The 23,184-nt window shown below is 42.3% G+C and overlaps 1 protein-coding gene across 4 annotated transcripts in view; it reads right to left on the bottom strand.

Annotated features, from left to right (window-relative positions):
- Window positions 1–23,184, bottom strand: part of dgkh (diacylglycerol kinase, eta) — a 570,460-nt gene that overhangs the window by 330,358 nt on the left and 216,918 nt on the right. The window lies entirely within an intron of this gene.

Raw genomic sequence — 23,184 nt, forward strand, 5'->3', positions numbered from 1 at the left:
ACTGCTAACCACTGAGCCACCAAGATGCGCCAATAGACAAATATTGCAATATATTGAATTCCGGTTTTTTTAAAAGCATGATATGAATATTCAATGCAAGCAAATCAACAATAAACGCATCTGCTCCTGTCTTCAATTCCATGTTTGTTATTATTGTTTACAAAGACAAATAAATGAAATTACTGTATGAAATTACAATGGGATCCATAAAGTGACTTTTATAAATTACTGCCTGTCTGTCTGCCAACAGGGTACATCTCAGTTTGCTTGTACTGTATATAAATTTGTATATACCTTTGTACTTAAATCTGCATAATTAGCCACAAGGTATTGTCTTCAAAAATGGAAATGCAGAGCAGAAACATAATGCAATAACTGTTAAGATGTTCATCATTTGGCAATTTCTCATGGTCATACTGGTTTGGCTTGAACTGGTGTACTGTGTCCAGTTCTGTACACTAAACTTTAAGAAGGCTCTGAGAAAATACAGAAAATATTCACAGGAATAGCCCCAGAATTGAGAAATTTCCGCGATGTACACAGACTAGAGAAATTGGGGTTATTAATTCCTCCAAATTGAAGATGATTGAAGGGAGAAGGTTGATACAGTTGTTCAAATCATGAGAGGTCTGGACAGAGTAAATGGGGAAACAAGTGTTCCCACTGGTAGAAGGATTGAGAATGAAAAGCCACAGATCCGAGGTAATTTGCAGAACAAGCACGGACACGCAAGTTAAAATATATTCACAGAGCAAGATGCCAGTATGGTGGATTCAGTTTCAAGCAAGTGAGTCTTAGAAATAATATTTATGGATATGTGGAGAATTAGAAATTGTTGAACAAATTCTGGAACAAGATAGAGTTTTAACAATGCATTGAAGGGAATCCATGTGGTTTTCTTGGAAATTAGGTCAACAATTTAATGTGAGCATTGTGATTCACCTCAGCGCTGAAAGGCAAATTACTTATGAAAAACAGCCAAGAAATGCTTTGGGCCCTGAATTTCTGGAAAATCCAGTTCTGGCTATGGTGTTCCTGTCGTAATGGTTGCCAATGGACTTGGCTTTGTTTTCACAAGTCAGTATGGGGGAGGCTCTGGGAGAAGGAAACAGTTCTCCGAAGTAGCAGTTCAGCTCAACTATCTTTCCCCCTTTTTGGTTGAAGTACTTGAGAATCTGATAAAAGTTCAACTCAATATTTTGATTCCAACACAAAAAATAGAGTCATAGAGTCAAAGACATGTAAACAGACCCTTCGGTCCAACCCGACCATGCTGACCAGAAATTCGAACCCAATCTAGTCCCACCTGCCAGCACACGGCCCATATCCCTCCAAACCCTTCCTATTCATATGCCCATTCAAATGCCTCTTAAATGTTGCAATTGTACCAACCTCAATCACATCCTCTGGCAGCTCATTCCACGCACGTACCACCCTCTGCGTGAAAAAGTTGCCCCTTAGGTCTCTTTTATATTCTTTCCCCTCTCACCCTAAACCTGTGCCCTCTAGTTCTGGACTCCCTCAACCCAGGGAAAAGACTTTGCCTATTCACCCTATCCATGCCCTTCATGATTTTATAAACCTCTATAAGGTCATACTTCAGCCTCTGACGCTCCAGGGAAAACAACCCCAGCCTGTTCAGCCTCTCCCAATAGCTCAAATCCTCCAACCGTGGCAATATCCATGTAAATCTTTTCTGAACCCTTTCAGGTTTCACAACATCTTTCCGATAAGAAGGAGACAAGAATTGCACGCAATATTCCAACAGTGGCCTAACCAATCTCCTGTACAGCCGCAACATGACCTCCCAACTCTTGTACTCAGTACTCTGACCGATAAATGAAAGCAAACCAAACATCTTCTTCACTATCCTATCTACCTGCGACTCCACTTTCGAGGAGCTACGAACCTGCACTCCAAGGTCTCTTTGTTCAGCAACACTCCCTAGGACCTTACCATTAAATGAGAAAGTCCTGCTAAGATTTGCTTTCCCAAAATGCAGCACCTCACATTTATCTGAATTAAACTCCATCACCCACTTCTCAGCCCATTGGCCCATCTGGTCAAGACCATAAGACATAGGAGTGGAAGTAAGGCCATTTGGCCCATCGAGTCCACTCCGCCATTCAATCATGGCTGATGGGCATTTCAATCCACTTACCCACATTCTCCCCGAAGCCCTCAAGAATTTATCAATCTAGATCCCATTGTAATCTGAGGTAACCTTCTTCGTTGTCCACTACACCTCCAATTTTGGTGTCATCTGCAAACTTACTAACTATACCTCTTATGCTCACATCCAAATCATTTATATAAGTGACAAAAAGCAGAGGACCCAGCACCAATCCTTCTGGCACTCCACTGGTCACAGGCCTCCAGTCTGAAAGACAACCCTCCACACCACCCTCTGTCTTCTACCTTTGAGCCAGTTCTGTATCCAAAAGACTAGTTCTCCCTGGATTCCATGAGATCTAACCTTGATAATCAGTCTCCCATGGGGAACCTTGTCGAACGTTTTACTGAAGTCGATATAGATCACATAACGCTCTGCCCACATCAATCCTCTTTGTTACTTTTCCAAAAAACTTAATCAAGTTTGTGAGACATTATTTCCCATGCACAATGCCACGTTGACTATCCCGAATCAGTCCTTGCCTTTCCAAATACATGTACATCCTGTCCCTCAAGATTCCCTCCAACAACTTGCCCACCCCCACGTCAGACTCACTGGCCTATAGTTCCCTGGCTTACCATCCTTCTTAAACAGCAGCACCACGTTAGCCAACCTCCAGTCTTCCAGCACCTCACTTGTGACTATCAATGATACAAATATCTCAGGAAGAGGCCCAACCATTATTTCTCTAGCTTCCCACAGAGTTCTAGGGTACACCTGATCAGGTCCTGGGGATTTATCCACCTTTAGACCTATTGTCTATTGTCTTTATGCGGTTCAAGACATCCAGCACTTCCTCCTCTGTAATATGGACATTTTTCAAGGTGTCACCATCTATTTCTCTACAGTCTATATCTTCCATATCCTTTTCCACAGTAAATACTGATGCAAAATTCTCGTTTAGTATCTCTACCATTTTCTGCAGCTCCACACAAAGGCCGCCTTGCTGATCTTTGAGGGCTCCATTCTTTCCCTAGTTACCCTTAATGTATTTGTAAAAACCCTTTGGATTCTCCTTATTTCTATGCCAAAGCTATCTCGTGTCCCCTTTTTGCCCTCCTGATTTCCCTCTTAAGTATACTCCTACTGCCTTTATACTCTTCTAAGGATTCACTTGATCTATCCTGTCTTTCCCTGACATATGCTTCCTTCTTTTCCCTTAACCAAACCCTCAATTTCTTTAGTCATCAGCATTCCCTATACCCACTAGCCTTTCCTGTCACCCTAACAGGAATATACTTTCCCTGGGTTCTCGTTATCTCATTTCTGAAGGATGTTCATTTTCTAGCCGTCCCTTTACCTGCGAACATCTGCGCCCAATCAGCTTTTGAAAGTTCTTGCCTAAAACCATCAAAATTAGCCTTTCTCCAATTTAGAACTTCAACTTTTAGATCTAGTCTATCTTTTTTCATCACTATTTTAAATCTAATAGAATTATGGTTGCTGGCCCCAAAGTGCTCCCCGACTGACACCTCAGTCACGTGCCCTGCCTTATTTCCCAAGAGTAGGTCAAGTTTTGCACCTTCTCTCGTAAGTACATCCACATACTGAATCAGAAAATTTTCTTCTACATACTTAACAAATTCCTCTCCATCTAAACCCTTAAAACTATGGCAGTCCCAGTCAATGTTTGGAAAGTTAAAATCCCTTACCATAACCACCCTATTATTCTTACAGATAGCTGAGATCTCCTTGTTTGAAATGGGGATAGCCACAGAGGACTCTTGCACTACCTGCCTATCTCTCTTGCCTTCGCTGGAGTTAATCGATCTATGTGACTGTATCTGAAATTTCCCCCCTTCCTATTACTGCCATCCATCATATATTGTTGCTGTTGCAAATTCCTCATTGCCTCTAACAGTCTTTCCAACCGGTACATTCGATCTGATAGGATTCACAACCAACAGCATTTATTGCAGATATAATCTGCAGTAGCCCTTGAGCTTTCTCGAAACTCCCACAAGCAGCACATATCACTCTACTAAAGGCCATTTTTGCTCCTTCACAATCTATAGACCCAGAAAATAACACCGTCTTATTCCTCTACAAAATACTGCCAAGGTAAATTAATAGTTATGGCTTATATTTTAAGTTTAATCAAGAGACATATCTCAAACAAACATATAATCAGGAAAGAACCCATTCTACTCAGTACAGCAGACTTTCTGTACGTCCCACTTAAAGATTAGATTACTTACAGTGTGGAAACAGGCCTTCGGCCCAACAAGTCCACACCAACCCACCGAAGCGCAACCCACCCAGACCCATTCCCCTACATTTACCCCTTCACCTGACACTACGGGCAATTTAACATGGCCAGTTCACCTAACCTGCACATTATTGGATTGTGGGAGGAAACTGGAGCACCCAGAGGAAACCCACGCAGACACGGGGAGAATGCGCAAACTCCACACAGAGAGTCGCCTGAGGCGGGAATTGAACCCGGGTCTCTGGCGCTGTGAGGCAGCAGTGCTAACCACTGTGCCACCGTGCTGCCCACAATTCACAGTGCTGTGAACTTTGCCCAAATAGTTCCTCCAAGATCAGTTGTGAATTTCACTGTTTGTTAATTTTCCCAGACCCACTGATGTCCAGCCATTCATGAATTCAAACAGCACAGGTACACTGTGGTGTCAGTTTCTTTCTCTTTCTCCCTCCTGCACCGACCTCACCATGTGCTTCCTTTGTCTGTTCTTCTCCCTTTTACAACTGCTGTTGTTTAGACTTTTTTTCTTTTTTTTGAAACTAGAATGGAATAAGTGTGAGGTGGAAGAAATAACAAGACTGAGGTGTACTCAATTAATGGCAAGTCACTCAGAAATTCAGTGGAGCAAAGGGATCATGGGACGTTCTCAAATTCCTGAAGACAGCAGAACGATAATTAAGAAGAAATAGGGGCACATGCCTTCCTCAGTCCTGGCACAGATTATGAGAGCAGGGAGTTATGCTGGAGCTGTACAGGACTTTCTTAAGGACACACCTCAAGTCAGTTCTGGTCTCCACAGTATCGGATATAATCGCACTGGAAGGGGTACAGACAGGAATCACCACCAATTTGCCTGGGATGAAGTACTTTAGCTATAAAGAGAGGCTGGATAAACTCAGGTTATTTTCTTTGGTACAGAGAAGGTTAAGGGGGAACCTGATAAAGGTGGCATGGTCAGGGCAAATAGAAAGGAGTTGTCCCTCTTAGTCAAATGATGGTGAGGTCTGGAATGCACTGCCAAGAAGAAAGTTGAGGCAGATCATCTCACAACCTTTAAAAAGTACTTGGATGAGCACTTGAAATTTCATAACAATCAAGGGCCTTGTGCTGGAAGATGGGCTTAGTGTAGATTTAGCTTCGCTTCAGCAGGACAGTCTTAATGTGCTGAAGGGCCCCATCTGTACTGTACGATTCTATGTCCATGACTCTCTATTTCTAAACTCTGCAGGCCTGGCAGAAACTGTTGAGAAAGAAATGGTCATATTTGAGTTCAGTCTAATTCTTCTTTAAGACTTTTATTCAATATTTTAATTACCTTGTAAAGTTTGAAAAGTGACAATTAGATATAGCTTAAATTCCATCTATACTTGAGCCTTGTTTAGAAAATTTTCCAATGGTTAATGCCTGTGAGCAATTAGATTTTATCAATAAGAACACCGTAGGCCATGAGAATCCATCCAATCCAATCCTTCATTTTTCAGACCATTGGCCAATAAGGGTGTTCCTCTCTTTCCTTTCCCCTCTTTTTAAAAGATCATCTATTATCTTTGTTATCTTTTGTGTTGTGCGAGTGTCAGTTCTGGGATTGAAAGGGGATATCATTCCAATTTCAGACTATAGCTTAGAGGTTAACCAATTTTATCAGTTTGTTTTTAAGAATGAGTTTTACTTCATAACAAATGGATGATTTTGATTACTTTAAGGAAGCCTAACACAGTTTTAGAGTTGTATGGCACAGAAACAGCCCCTTCATCCAACACATTGCCAACCACATATCCTACATTAACCTAGTCCCATTTGCTAGCATTTGGTCCATATTAATGTAGGTCTCATTTATTGGAGACAACCAAATCATAGCCATGGTACTGGTCACAGGTTTAGGAAGTCCTAAGCATTCCTGCAACAATTCACTCAGGATCCTGAGACAGCACCTTCCAAACCCAGGACACATCGATCAAAATGTACCAGTGTGTCAGAAACATCGGAACAGCATCACCTGCAAGTTCCCTCCAAGCCATTCATCACACTAACTTGGAATTATATTGCTGCCCCTTCAATGTAGCTGAGTCAAAATTTTAAACACTCCCTCCTCAACAGCAGTCCATGTGTACTTACACTAAATAGACCACAGATGTTTAAGAAAGCAGCTCACTATCACTTTCTCAAGGGTAACTATGTAGGTGCAATAAATGCTATCACAGCCAGAAGATCCCACATCCCATAAATGAATTTTTAAAATACGAAATAGAAACAATCTTGATGACTGAATCAGAAGATTAACATAAGTGAGTTGAGGAACTGTGGGGCTCAATGACTAGGTACTTCCTGTCACAGGAAGGTATTTAAGGAGAACTTGGATAATTGTCTGAAAAGATAGGACATACAGAGTTATGGGCAGAAGGCTGAGAATGGCATTCGGTACACTGGCCATTTGGAGAGGAGAAAGTGAGGTCTGCAGATGCTGGAGATCAGAGCTGAAAATGTGTTGCTGGAAAAGCGCAGCAGGTCAGGCAGCATCCAAGGAACAGGAAATTCAACGTTTCGGGCATAAGCTCCATAGCATCGACCAAATCACACAGCACACAAAGTATCAGTTTCTGAGGAAGGTTTTAGGGGAGATCAAGGCATTTGATGAACTGGAAGATTTGTTCAGTGTTCACCTGCAGCAAACTTGTTGTTTGCTTTCACACAATATATCAAACCTTGCTCATCTTGGAGCTGATTTATCAGTCACATCCTTTTCTCTACTTACACATTTTTAAGAAACATTTTTTAAAGTAACTTCATTATCCAAGAATCACGTTGTGGCATGTTTGTCAACATAACCACACTCAAATTCTTTGGATGCTGGGAAGCATATGGTTTAACCATTCCAGATTTAACTGTTCAGGGCCAGAGCAGCAAATTACATTCTAAAGAATTACAGATTTAAAACATAGGAACAAGTCGTTCTATCACAGTGTTTACCTACCTCACGAGATTTCTCTTAGTCTCCTTCATCCCAGCATGGCAACACAGCCTTCCCTTCCTTCCACCCGCGTGCATGACTATCCAATTTGCCTCAAGTGTATTTATAGTATTTTCCTTAATTACTCGATGTGACAGCTAATTCTACATTCTAAACATGCTGAGTGGAGATCCCATAGCTCAATTTCTAAGTAACTTATGTTCCATTTAAGACGACTCTCTAACAAGGAGTGGTATTTCTCTACGTTTATCTAATACATCTCCTTTGCAATTTTATGAACCTCTATTAGAGCAATCCTCATCCTTTCTTGAGAATAGAACAACAACCTTTCCAGTCTTCTCTGATAGCTCACTTCTCAATTGTGGTATCATCCTTCAGGAAAATTACATATCTTTCAATACACATTACTTATCATTCTTTTTACATTTATGAAGACCCACAATGCTCCAAGTGTGATCTAACCAAATTATCAAGCTTTGATTTGTACAGCATTGATGGGAAACACGGTTAATACCATTACTGTTAAAATAATAATTATGGTTCACTGGTCAAGAGTGCTATGATTGGATTATGTGAATTGTCCAAAACTAACTATCAGCTTTGTTGTAGTCATGTAATTACTGGGTGTCTGATTCGTTTAGATTACAAAAGTAACCCCTTCAGTTATCTGGAAAAGCTCAGCAAGTCTGTCAGCAGCTGTGAAGAGAAGCATCTTCGCTTCAAAGGTGCTGCTAGACTTGCTGAGCTTTCTCATTGGTTAGCACTGCTGCCTCACAACGCCAGGGATCCAGGTTTGATTCCAGTCTTGGGCAACTGTGTGGAATTTGTACTTTCTGTGCCTGCGTGGGTTTCCTCCCACATTCCAAAGGTGTGCAAGTTAAGTGAATTGACCATGCTAAATTGCCCATAGTCTCCAGGAATGTCTGGGTTTAGTGCATTAGTCGGGGGAATGTAGGGTTGGGGAATGGGTCTGGGTGGGTTACTCTTCAGAGGGTCGGTGTAAACTTGTTGGGCCAAATGGCTTGTTTCCACACTGTAGGGATTCTATGATTCTATGATTTTATTGCAATATCTGCTTTTCTTTCTGATTTGTGGTATTTGCAGTTCTTTTGGTTTCCTTTCAGTTATCTGTGACACAGATATACATTTGGCATGGATATTCAATAATTATTTTAAAGTGAATACACATTGTAAACATTGTACAATTGAACAACAGTGGAGATATAGAAATGATAACTTGTTGATCATTTGTTGAAGATGCTGCAAGAGAAAGGACTGCCAAAAATGGGAATTAGAGGAATGAATTTGCAGGGAAATTGGGGAGACTTGCAGGAGCAATAGGATTGTCATAGTAGGGGATTTTAATTTTCCAAATATAGACTGGACTGCCATAGCATTAAGGGCTTAGGTGGGGTGAAATTTGCTAAGTGCGTTCAGGAAAGTTTCCTCAAGCAGTATATAGAGAGTCCTACTCGGGAAGAGATCGACTCTTGGGAATTAGGGCAGGACAAGTGACTGTGGTGACGGGGGAACACTTTGGGACCAGTGACCATAGTTCTATTAATTTTAAAACAGTTATGGAGAGGGACAAAACTGGTCCACAGGTTCAAGTTCTAAACCGGGGCAGGCAGATTTGGACATAATTATACTAGAGCTTGCAGGGTTGATTGGATTAGTTTATTTGCAGGCAAAGGGACCTCCAGCAAGTGGTAGGCCTTTAAAAGTGGAATAGCCAGATATTAAGGTTGACATATTCATGTGAGGGTGAAGAGCAAGGTTGGCAGAAATAGAGAAGCCCAGGTAACAAGAGATATTCAGGCTTTGATCAGAAAATAGGAAACATGGCTTAGGTGTAGGCAGCTGAGATCAAGGGAACCCTGAGAGGTATTTCAGGGATACAGGAGTTTACTGAAGAAAGAAATCAGGAGGGCAAAATGATGGCACAAGATAGCCTTGGCTGAGAAAATTAGGTGAATCCAAAGAAGTATTTAATTATATTAAAGGAAAAATAATAACTAGAGAGACAATAGGACACCTCAAGGACAAAAGTGGACATGTAGGTGTAGAACAGCAGGAGATGGGCAGGGTCCTCAATGAATATTTCTCCTCTGTGTTTACTGTGGAGAAAGACATGAAGACTTGGGAACTTGGGAAAGTTAGTGGTCATGTCTTGGGGACAGTCCATATCACAGTAGAGGACTTGTTGGGCGTATTAGAATATATGAAGGTGGAAAAATCTCCTGGTCTAACCAGATATTTCCAAGAACACTGCAAAAAGCCTGAGAAGAAATGGCGGGGTCGTTGTCTGATCTTTTTGCATCATTGTTAGCCACAGGTGAGGTCCACAGGTGGGAACTACAGACCAGTAAACTTAACATCGGTGGTGGGTAAGTTACTTGAGAATATTGTGATAGATAAAATACACAAGTGTTTGAAAAGATAGGGTTTAATTAGGAATAGTCAGCATGCTTTGTGCATGGGAGATCATGCCTCACAAATTTGTTCAAATTCTTTGATGAAGTTAGGAAGTTTGGGCGGTAGATAAAGTCTGTATGGATTTCAGTAAGGCCTTTGATAAGGTTCCACATAGTTTCACAATAATAGAAGCAGGATTAGGCCATTTGGCCCATCAAGCCTGCTCTGCCATTCATTAAAATCATGGCTGATCTATCCATCGTCTCAATCTTGAAATTGTGGTCCCTAGTTACTGACATACTTACTAGTGGAAACAGAACGTCCTTGTTTACTACTCTGTCAAAATTGTTCATAATTTTGAACACGTCAATATCTTCTCTGCTTCAAGGAGAATAATTCCTTTAATCTTTCCTTGACTCTACAATCCCTAATTCTTGGTATCATTCTATAAATCTCCAGGGCTTGAATATTCTTTGTGAAATAAGGTGCCCAGAAGTGAACACAATATTCCAAATGTGATCTGACCAATAACTTGGAGAGGTATAGTATCACTTCTTTGCTTTTACACTCCCTGCCTCTATTTATAAAGCCAAGAATCCTGTAAGCTTTCTTAACAACTGTTTCAACTTGTCTGGTCATTCAGAAAATTATGCACTTAAACATCAAAGTCCCCCCTGCTCCTATACTCCCCTCAAAGTTGTACCATTGTGCCTGGATTGTCGCTCCATGTTTCTTCTATCAAAATGCACATTTCTCTGGCCGACTCTGACCGACTTGTTAATGTCCTGCTCAAGTCGCTCAGCATCATCCTCACAATTCACTATTCTCTCTAGTTTAGTATCATCTGCATATTTAGAGGTTTTGTCCTCAAACCTATCTCCAAATCATTTATGTAAATCAGAAAAAGCAAGGGTCCCAACACTGATCCCTGAGGAATATCACTTTCAACTCATCTCCAGTCTGTAAAATGCTCATCTATGTCTACCTTCGGTTTCCTACCTTTTAGCTAACTTCTCATCCATACTGCCAAAGCACTACTTCATCCACTATCCGTCATCTTATCAAAGAACTTAATTAAACTTGTCAAACATGATCTGCCTTTGACAAAGCCATGTTGACTATCTGGTATTAACTTATTTTTCTCCAAGAGTATACTTATCCCATATTATGGCATCCATCATTTTTCCCATTGTCAAGTTGACAGATCTGTAGTCTCTTGGGCTATTCTTTGCCTTTCTTAAACAATTGCATCACATTTGCAATCGTCCAGTCCCCTATGACCAATCCTGGTTATTTAGTTTTCTATCACCTAAATCAATACCATCTATCATTTAAATTATTAACTAATACATTCAATAGTTGAGACCACAACACAAAGCCTGTGGGACAGCACATGTCATACGGTGCCAGAGTTCCTGTCCATTCGCCCCACTCACTGACTCCTATACTCAACAGGGCCAATAACTTACACTCAATTTCATTAGCTTCAACTTTATGTAAAGGCACGAGAATCTGGGCACCGCCTCTGCAGAAAATTTTTATCTTATTTTTCTCTACCTTGTCAGACCACCCTTAGTTGCCAAACAAAAATGAGATGCCAGACCATTAGTGTCATTTGTCCACCTTCACTTTGGCATCCTGAGTTGTCTATGCCCTGAGGGAAAAGAGTTGTTGCTATTTTACATCTTACTGCTTGTATTTTTGTTGAGACAGTATGGTTTTGAAAAACTCTGCTAACATCAGAATCAGTGGGAATGTAGGAGGTATGAGCTGATGAGTGAAAATAGTGTTGAAATTCCTCTATCAGTATATAACATTCAGGGTTCCTTCCTCCTACCATAATCAAGGGCCATGGCCTCTATTTTACCACACAGTGTCCGAAGTCCCATGTACTCGAGTAAATACTTACAGCACAGCTGGAACCCATCTTTCACTCCTTTACTTGTCCATTACCAGTCACTTTCGTCATTTAATCACTCTTGCTCTCACAGCATTCTTTTTGTTCAGGTCACCTCTGGCCTGTTCCAGTTGCAGCACTTGGTTGAAAACAATTCAGGGAAAAACTAGCTAACTCCTGAAAATCGACATGTGTTCATGATTTCCATTTACCCATGTCTGTTCATTTTGCTGCAGGTAGTGCATTATATTAAAGTTGCTTGCTATTTTAAATAATTGCTACATGCAGTCAGAACTACCTGCAATTTTCACTGGTTTCAACCACTAGCAGGGAGCCCAATCAGAAGAGCCCAGCACTACTTAAAAGCTAGCTCTTAAACTAGAGGTTCACAATGGCTGCAAGACGTGATGGGAGTAATTTGAAACAGTAATCTATGCTCTGATTCTTTGAGAAATGGCTGAACGTGAATGAGTGTGAGCACCAGGACTTTCAGACAGTGCACTGGAGATGGAAGAAAAATATCCTGTGTCACCAGGGGGCATCCAGACAAATGCTTAGGAAGCAGTGGGAACAAGCACAACTGAAGATCAGTGCGAACAATGTTGGCAAAGAACTTAGATGCAGTGTAGGACCAACTTTAATAATACACACCGGTTGTCAAGGTGAACAAGGTCATCTTCAAATAGCTGATGACACCGGTTGCTCCAGTCAGCTTATCCACTGCTCAATTCACCACAATAGCAACAACCTAGCCACAATCTCCATCAATCAGGACTCAACCCTTCAAAGGGTTGCTGAATGCCTCACCCCAATAACTTCTTTTTTAAAAACGTTGTTCATGCTATGTGGGTGTTGCTGGCAAGGACAGTGATTATTAGCCACCCATAATTTCCCTTGAGGTGCTGGTGATGAACTGCCTTCTTAAACCACAGTTGTCCATAAGCTGCAAGTACAACCTAAGTGCTGTTAGGAAGAGATTCAGGATTTTGACTCAGCGACAGTGGGGGAATCGAGATACACCTCCATATGAGGATGGGTATGTCGCTTGGAGAAGAACTTGCAGTTGGTGGTGTTTCCATGCACTTGCTGCCCTTGTGCTTTGAGGTCATGGGTTGCAGGTTTGGAAAGTGTCTTGGTGAGTTGATACTGTCAATCTTCACAATAGAACTACTGCACTCAGCACTGATATTAGAGGAAATGAATGTTTAAGGTAGTGAATAGGATGCCATTCAAACAGGCTGCTTTCTCATGGATGACACTTAGCTGCTCAAATGTTTTGGAACAGCCACATCATGCATACGTATTGCACGACACTTAAATAGGCCTTTTCATCAAGGAGAAGGTGCAGAACAAGTAGCATCTGCATCCTTTGATTGCACAGAGCAGCCAGTGTTAGCCATCATGGTGGTATGATTCCCCACAGGGATCTGTAAACCAAAATAATCAAATCCAACAAAGCATCCCCAAATGTTGGAACTCCCAACAAGATTTCATTTCTTGTAACTTTCAGTTTCGGACATTTTCGAATCAACCTGTTCAGGAATGTCATTACACACCTCTGAAGCAAGTGCGCTGTGAACTCAGGCTTCTTAGCTCAGAGGTGGGAGGCAAAGGTGTAGTGATATTATCACAAGTCTATTAATCCAGAGACTAAGCTGATGTCCCGGAGACCCGGGTTTGAATGCTGCCATGGCAAATTCAGCAGAAAGAAAGCTGGTATTGACAGTCCAATGTTTACCACTAAACCATTGTCAGGAAAAGCTCATCAGTTTGGCTCATGTCATTTAAGGAAGAAAGCTGCCATCCTCACTTGGTCTGGCCTCGAGGTGACTCCAGAGCCACCGCAATATGGTCAACTCTTAACTGCCCTCTGGGCAACTCGGGGTGGGCAACAAATGTTAGCCTAGCCAGCGGTACCCAAATACTGAGAACAAAGATAAAAGAAAATTGAGTATTCAAATTATTGGCACAAAAAATATTGAACTGTCAAAGTACGTAGACGTGGACTTGTCATGCCAAGCCAAACAAGGCCATGGGTCAAGGACTGGAATATGGGATTAGAATAGGTAGGTGATTGCTTTTGTCCGGAGTGGCCAAACTTCAAGACTTTTTATAAATGTATTAAGAGTAAGAGGATTATGAGGAAAAGAGTGGGACTTATTAAGACACTGCAGGGGCATTCTGTGCATGGAGCCAGTGGACATGGGTGAGCTCATAAATGAGTACAGTCATGATCGTATGGCACAGAAACAGACTCTTTGATCCAACAAGTCCATGCCGACCAAAATCCCAAAGGAAACTAACTCCTATCCTGCCAAACATTTTGTTTTCATGTACTGATCCAAATGGCTTTTAAATATTTTAACTGTACTTGCATCTTCCGTACCACATCCTCTGGACGTTCATTCTACACATGAACCACTCATGTTGCCCCTCATGTATTTTTAAAAATTTTTTTCCTTAAAAATATGTCCCTAGTTGTGTTCATAATGAAGGAAGATATTATAGCCGGGCATTTCACTTGGGATGGTGAGGTCTAGAACACATTAAGGAAGAAGTATTAGATATTTCAGTGAGCATACAGGTGCATAAATCCTAGCCTAATGTAATGTATCCCAGGCTGCAATGGGAGGCAAGAGAGGAGATTACTGGGACCCTGGCAGAGATTTATTAATAGAATCCCTACAGTGTGGAACTCTATCAAATCCCTTTTAAGAGCAGCCCACCTAAACCCACATCTCTATCCTACCCATATAACCCTGCATTCCCCGTGGCTAATCCAATTAATTTATACATCATCCCTGGACATTATGAGCAATTTAGCATGGCCAATCCATCTAACCTGCACATCTTCGGATTGTGGAAGGAAACCAAAGCTGGAGGAAACCCACACAGGCACCAGGAGAATGTGCAAAATCCATTCAGACAGTCTCCTGAGGGTGGAAGTGAACCTGGGTCCCTGTTATGTATAAAGAAACTCGAATGGAGGTGGGAGAAGAAAAAGTAGAATTAAGTTCAGAACATATGTTTATGTGTGTTAATAGTGTTTGCTTTTTTTTTCATTTAACACGAGATATTGTGGCATTATCCAGCCAAAGAATTGTAGGGCGAATAGATTGCTCTTTCAACATTAATGGTCTTCAACAGGATCATGACGTTAGGAAAAGGATGACAGGATGTTCAGGGATACAGAAAAAGGAAAGAGTGTTGAACTTTTATTGAATGGAGAGGTCTGACTAAGGTTCTTTTCTCCTTTGATTTGATTTATTATTGTTACATATACAGTGAAAAGTTTTGTTTTGTGTGCAGTACAGGCAGATCACACCAGATAAAAGTGCATAAGGCTAACAGAACGGAGCGAGAATACAATGTACAACTGCAGAGAAGGTGGACAAACAGTGAGGTCAATGTTAAGTTTAAAAACGTGAAGTCCTTTCAGAAGTTTAATAACCAGGAAGAAGCTTTTCTTGAACCTGTCGGTACCTGTGTTTAAGCTTTTGTATCTCTGTCTGACAGAAGAGGTTGGAAGAGATTATAATTGGGTAGGATGGGTCTTTGATTATGTTTGCTGCTTTTCTAAGACAGCAAAACGTATAGATGAAGTCAATGGATGGAAGGTTGGCTTACGTGATGGACTGTGCTGCGTTCACAACCTTCTGCAGTTTCTTACGTTCCTGCGCAGAGCAGGTGCCATACCTGGCTGTGATACACCCAGATGGAATGCTTTCTGTGGTGCACCTACAAAAATCGATAAATCTTTACAGACGTGCTGAATTTCCTTAGCCTCCTGAGGAAGTAGAGGCATTGCGCTTTCTTGACCGTATCATCAGCATGGGTGGACACGGTCAGATTTTCGATGGTTGTCACTCCTCGGAACTTGACGCGCTCAACCATCTCCACCTCAGCTCCTATGACGTAGAGACAGGGGCAAGCATTCCACCTTGCTTCCTGAAGTCAATGACCAGTTCTTTTGCTTTGCTGACATTGAAGGTGAGATTGTTATCTTTACGTCACACCACCAAGCACTGTGATTCTTTCCTGTATACTGCCACATTGTTTGAGGTCTGGCCTACAATAGTGGTGTCGTCAGTGAACTTGGAGATGGTGTTAGGATGAAATCTAGCCACAGAGTCATGAGTGCACAGGGGATGCAGTAAGGGGTCGAGTATGCAATCGTACCTGGCACTAGTGTTGAGGATTGTCGTGGACATCGTGCTGTTGCCTATTCTCAGTGATTGCAGTCTGTGGGTCAGAAAGTCAAGGATCCAGTTGCAGAGCATGGAGCAAAGACCTAGGTCTCAGAGTTTGGAGATTAGTTTGATTGGAATTATAATGTCAAAGGTGGAGCTGTATTCAATGAGTAGGAGTCTGATGTAGGTATCTATGTTATCCAGATACTCCAGGGATGAGCATCGGACGAGGGAGATAGCGTCTGCGGTGGAGCCGCTGCGACCGTAGACAAATTGCAAGGGTTCAAGGCAGGCTAGGAGGATAGAGCAGAAATGATTCCTGAAGAAGGGCTTATGTCCGAAACGTCGAATCTCCTGTTCCTTGGATGCTGCCTGACCTGCTGCGCTTTTCCAGCAACACATTTTCAGCTAGAGCAGAAATGAGCCATCATTAACCTCTCAAAGCACTTCACAATTATGGAGGTCACAGCTGCCGGGCGGTAGTCATTGAGGCATGCTGCATGAGTTTTCTTTGGTGCAGGGATGATGGTGGTCTTCTTGAAGTAGGTGGGGGCTTCAGATCATAGTACGGACAGATTAAAGATGTCAGCAAAGACTCCTGTCAGCTGGTCTGTGCACGATCTGAGTGCAGTACCAGGGACTCCATTTGGGCCACTCGCTTTTTGTGTCTTCACTCTCAAAAAGGCCAATCTGATGGCTGCAGCAGTGACTGAGGGAATAGGTACATCTGAGGCTGTCAGGTGACACTGTTACACTAGCCTTCTATTCGAAATGAATATAAAATGCATTGTGCACATCAGGGAAGGATGTATTTTGTCTGTTATTCTCTTCTGCTCCACTTTGTAACACATTATGTCATACAAGCTTCGCCACAAGCAACAGCTGTCCGTGTGGTTAGTTTGGGTCACTAGCTCAGTTCAGCATCGTCTCTTGGCATCTCTATTGGCCTTTCAAGGTCATATCTGGATTTCCTGGAAAGATCAAGGTCATCTGACTTGAACACCACCTAGACTTGACTGGCATCACTTCTGAATAGTCTAAATAAGTTAAGCCCAGGCAAAAACACACTGCCTATGTTGTCACCTGAATTTTTCTTCCTGTTCCTCCACAAGGGTGTACAACATGTTTTTAACATAAAGGTTCAGCCAGCAGTTCGGAAGGCAAATGCAATGTTACCATTCATTTCAAAAGGCCACAATAAACAAGAGAGATGCAAAGCTGAGGCTAAACAAGGCTTTGGGTGGACCTCATTTGGAATACTGTCAACAGTTTGGGCCCATATCAAAAGAAAGTGTGTTGGCACTGGAAGGAGTTCCAAAGAGGTTTACAAGAATGATCCCAGAGATGAGGGGCTTGTCCCATGAGAAATAGTTGAGGAGTCTGTACTTGATGGAGTTTAGAAGAGCAAGGGGGCTCTCGTTGAAACTTACAGAATACTGAGAGGCCTGTGCTGAAAATGTGTTGCTGGAAAAGTGCAGCAGGTCAGGCAGCATCCAAGGAACAGGAGATTCGACGTTTCGGGCATAAGCCCTTCTTCAGGACACTGAGAGGCCTGTGTCGAGTGGAAGTGGAGAAGATGCTTCCACCAGTGGGAGAAACTAGGTACGACCTCAGAATGGAGGGATGATCCTTTAAAATGGAGGGGAGAAGAAATTTCTTCAGCCAAAGCGTGGTCAATCTGTGGAACTCATTGCCACAGAAGGCTGTGGAGGCCAAGTAACCGAGTGCATATAAGGCAGGGATAAATAGGTTCTGGATTAGTATGGGGATGAAGGGTTATAAGAAGAAGGCAGGACTGAGAAACATATCAGTCATGATCGAATTGCGGAGCAGACTCGAGGGCTGAATGGCCTAATTCTGCTTCTATGGCTTATGGCATTTTGATGAAACTTGGTAACTCTTCGGGTGAGAATCTCCGAAGAACATTTCAAGAAAAACGGGTACCCAATAAACACAATCCGTGGATTCTTCAGAAACAAATCCAAACAAACAGATAAAAGCAACCAAAAACTATAGCCACATTTCCTTACTTTAAAGACATATCAGAAATGATTTCCAGAACACTCAGACTCCTTGGCATCATGGTAGCCCACAAACCAACCAACACACTTAAACAGCGACTAATGAAACTAAAAGGATCCATTAGATATTACCAGCAAGTCTATCGTAATTTCCAAGATACCATGCAAGAACTGTAAAAAGCATTACATCAGACAGGGTTTAGATTAGAGTGGTGCTGGAAAAGCACAGCCGTTCAGGCGGCAGCTGAGGAGCAATAAAATCGACGTTTCAGACAAAAGCCCTTCATCAGGAATACAGGCAGAGATTTAGACCTAGCCAGGTAATGATACGTCTGGATATCAAACCTCCAGCTCAGCGAGCAAACTTACACCCTAAACCTCAACCTGAGCTACAAACCTTGCATACAGGCAGAGTGCCTGAAGGGTGGAGGGATAAGGGAGAGGAGGGTGGGGGTGGGGAGAAAGTAGCATAGAGTATAATAGGTGATTGAGGGAGGGGATGAAGGCGATAGGCCGGGGGAGGGGGGGGGCGGTGGGTGGAGTTGATAGGTGGAAAAGAAGATAGGCAGCTAGGACAAGTCATGGTGACAGTGCTGAGCTGGAAGTTTGGAACTGGGGTGAGGTGGGGGAAGGGGAAATGAGCAAACTTTTGAAGTCCACATTGATGCCCTGGGGTTGAAGTGTTCCGAGGCGGAAGATGAGGCATTCTTCCTCCAGGCGTCTGGTGGTGAGGGAGCAGCGGTGAAGGAGGCCCAGGACCTCCATGTCCTCGGCAGAGTGGGAGGGGGAGTTGAAATGTTGGGCCACAGGGTGGTGTGGTTGATTGGTGCAGGCAGGAAACTTGTCACCAGAATACATGAATATCAACTAGCCGCCAAAAGACACAACCCACTATAACTAGTTCCCATACATATAGTCAAAGAAGGACACCACACTGGGACAACACACATATCCTAGGACAGGCACAACAAAGACACGCACGAGAATTCTTAGAGGTGTGGGATTCTAACCAGAATTCCACTAATAAACACATCAATTTAGATCCTATCTACCTTCTCTTGAAAAAAAGAACTGGAAGTGACATCACCCACCTTAAGGAACCAAGACCTATAAATAGAGAGGCGGGACATACCACCAGCGCTTCACTGGAGACTCTCACTGATGATGTCACCTAATCATGGTGACAAAACCTCTGAAAACAAGCCTTCCAGCTCAGCCAACTAACTTACAGACTTAATCTACCAAGCTATCCAGGTAGTGACTGGATAACGCAATCATATTCTCTCTCAATCTTGAAAGCATGGCTACATATGGGTGAAAGGGATTGGAATGTAGGCAATCAGATCAGTGCAGATATCGTGGTCACATAATGCTGTGAAAGCCTTAATAGTCATCTTTTATACTTACTGTCTCATTACTTTAGATAACGTACTATCCTGCTCGTATTGATGTCACAATGTTAATTGTTTTAAAATGGAGATGGAGTCATAGAGATGTACAGCATGGAAACATGTCCATACCGACCAGATATCCCAACCCAATTTGGTCCCACCTGCTGGCACCCGGCCCATATCCCTTCAAACCCTTCCTATTCATATACTCATCTAAATGCCTCTTAAATGCTGCAATTGTACCAGCCTCCACCACATCCTCTGGCAGCTCATTCCATACACGTACCACCCTCTGCGTGAAAAAGTTGCCCCTTAGGTCTCTTTTATATCTTTCCCCTCTCACCCTAAACCTGTGCCCTCTCGTTCTGGACTCCCCAATCCCAGGGAAAAGACTTTGCCTATTTATTCTATCCATGCCCCTCATAATTTTGTAAACCTCTATAAGGTCACCTCTCAGCCTCCGATGCTCCAGGGAAAACAGCCCCAGCCTGTTCAGCCTCTCCCTGTAGCTCAGATCCTCCAAACCTGGCAACATCCATGTAAATCTTTTCTGAACACTTTCAAGTTTCACAACATCTTTCCGATAGGAAGGAGACCAGAATTGCATGCAATATTCCAACAGTGGCCTAACCAATGTCCTGTACAGCCGCAACATGACCACCTAACTACTGTACTCAATACTCTGACCAATAAAGGAAAGCATACCAAATGTCTTCTTCACTATCCTATTACATGCGACTCCACATTCAAGGAGCTATGAACCTGCACTCCAAGGTCTCTTTGTTCAGCAACACTCCCTAGGACCTTATCATTAAGTGTATAAATCCTGCTAAGATTTGCTTTCCCAAAATGCAGCAAATTTGTGTAATTCTCTTCCTCAGAGAGGTTGGAGTAATTTAATGTATTCAAAGCTGAGGTTAATGATGAGCAGAAAGGAAAACAGACTTGCAATTACAACCAGATAGGCCACAAACCCACTGAAGGGCAGAGCAAGCTCAGAAAATCGAGTGGCTTACTCCTGCTAATGTTTGCGTGTTCCTCCATCATTTCAAACCTTAAACTGCCTGATCTCTCAAATGAAGAAAATTCCTGCAACACAGCATTAAAAAAATTTAAAAAAAAACGAGTTCTGGCCAGTGTGTTGATGAACTTCTAACCCTCAAACAAAACGAGTAAAATCAGATTATCAAGTCATTATTATGGTGCTGTTTATGAGATTGTGCTGTGTATAAAGTGTCTGTCGCATTTCTCACGCAGTAGTACAGATGACACATGAAAATCAGTTTATGAGACGTAAAGCACTTTGGAAAGATTGTGAAATGCAAGGCTTTCCACTTAGATTAAACCGGTCCTTTCGCAATTGTAAAATCACTGACACTCAAAATGACAGGAGTTAGAATTTGTCAATAATAATCATCATCAAATTGTGTGAGTTTACAGATACTGTAATATAAATGCCTTCGGGTGACTTCAGTAGCTTAGCTCATATTCCTGGCAGTCCACAAGTGACCTCATTATCAGCACAATGAAACAAGATTGATTCTTTTGGATCAACTTTCACAGTCAACCTTTCTCAAACTCATGGGTAACCAGCCTCCGATAAAACTATTTGCCACAAATTTAACAGGTAAATCCCAAATGTAACAGCTATTGCACAGAAATGAGCAACATCTCTGATCAACGGCTCTATGCTGTAATAGCACCATGAAATTATTCACACCATTAAAGGTCAGCCTGTCAAAACCGGCAGCTCGCTGTACAAACAGTGCACACATCTCACGATGACCCTCACTGACGGTACATACTGTGTATACATCTCAGCGTGACCCTGACTGACAGTACAAAACGTGTACACATCACAGTGACCCTGATCAATGGCAAAAACAGTGTAGACATCTCATCGCGACCGCAACCCATGATACAACTGTACACATTTACCATGACCCTGACCAACATTACAAACCAGGTACACATTTCACCGTGACCCTGACCAACATTACAAACCATGTACACATTTCACCGTGACCCTGACCAACAGCACAAACCATGTACACATTTCACCGTGACCCTGACCAACAGTACAAACCATGTACACATTTCACCGTGACTCTGACCAACAGTACAAACCAGGTACACATCTCACTGTGACCCTGACCAACAGCACAAACCATGTACACATCTCACTATGACCCTGACCGATGGTACAAACCGTGTACACATCTCATCGTGACCCTGACTAATGGTACAAACTGTGCACACATCTCATCGTGATCTTGACCAATGGTACAAACAAAGTCTGGCCCAGATCTTCAAGTCAATGTTGGAAATGTTAAACCCACGCAGACTGCATTGCAAACCAACCTCTTACAATTGTCCTGGAACCTTTGGAGATTGTGACGCAAGCTCCAACAGGGATGCAGAGAAGAACAAAGTCAAACAATTTACAATTACAAATCCCGTCAAAATCACAATCCTTTAGCTCATCATCAACCTTCCCTGAAATCTGTCCTAAGAATCATAGAATTCCTATAGTGTCAAAGCAGGGCATTTGGTCCATCGACTCCACACCGCCCCTCCAAACAACATCCCATCCAAACCTACTCCCCCACTCTATCCCTGTAACTCTGCATTTTTCATGGCTAATCCATCTAGCTTGCACATCCCTGGACACTATGGGCAATTTAGCACGGCCAATCTACTTAACATGCACATCTTTGGACTGTTGGAGGAAACCAGAGCACCTAGACGAAACTCTCACAAGCACGTGGAGAATATGTCAATTCCACACAGACAGTCACCCAAGGATGGAATCAAACCCAGGTCCCAGGCAGTGAGAGGCAGCAGTGTTAACCGTTAAGTCACCATGCTACTCTTTTCACTTTATCAGCTTTGATGGTTTTACATGGCGCTGTCAATTTCCCACCAAAACACCTCTCCCAACAACACTTACACCTTATCCATCCCCATCGTCACCTCCAACTCCAACTATTCACCCACTCCACTGTTCAGTATTCACGAGGAGTAGGTGAACACTGCTGGGATGGCAAGGGCACATTATGTCAAGGCATGCAGTGGGTACACACAGACACATGATTTTCTTCATGCTGTTCAGCTCCAAATACATCTGTGTAAGAACTTTGGTAAGTATAAGTAAATTACTGATGTAGTTGTGCGTTTTGCCATCTGATGCAGTGTTGTTGGGACATAGAACAATCTAGGCAAAGTAAAACTAGCAATCTAGATTAATTTAAACTTCTTACATAAGTGCCACAGATGCACGTATGCTGGGGCTTCCTCGCAGTCCCAAGGCCCATCTGTGCCCAACTCTAACCTCCATCGTGCAAAAGGGTTTGTCAAAAAAATCCTTAATGAAAATACTTGCATGAGCTGTACAAATCTTCCAAATATATTGTTTAAACAGGATAATGAAGGAAAAAGCAAACATTTAAACCCAAACAAAGGATCGTGACATGGAAGCTTGGTTAGTAAGCTCATTCACAGAAGTCAACATCTTCATGTCTTAATTTACTAAATAAGCTCTTGTGTCAGATCAGTAATTTTCTCAATATGCCAGAGGTTTTGTGAACAGCAGGTGTCAAATACGAAATAAAGGTCGGAGGCCCACAAACAAGCAAAATGGAAAGCAGTGAGTCAGTGTGTGGCACAAAAGATATTGAATGAGCTGTCAACTAGTCAATGCGGGTGCCACTTGAATACACAAAACAAGCACTTGAAGAATCTGAGAATGATTGTGACATAAATATACTGATTAACTGCTATTCTGAGGAGGCCATTCAGCACAAAGTTTTTAAAAAGTTTAAAAAGAAACTTGCACAGGTACCTTAATTTTTCATCTTCCAGTCAATACAACTCAGTTTCAAAGAAAAGCAAAAGATTTCTTCTGTGCAAACTGGTCAGTAACA

Source organism: Hemiscyllium ocellatum, chromosome 12, assembly GCF_020745735.1.
Source record: "Hemiscyllium ocellatum isolate sHemOce1 chromosome 12, sHemOce1.pat.X.cur, whole genome shotgun sequence".
Taxonomy (NCBI): domain Eukaryota; kingdom Metazoa; phylum Chordata; class Chondrichthyes; order Orectolobiformes; family Hemiscylliidae; genus Hemiscyllium; species Hemiscyllium ocellatum.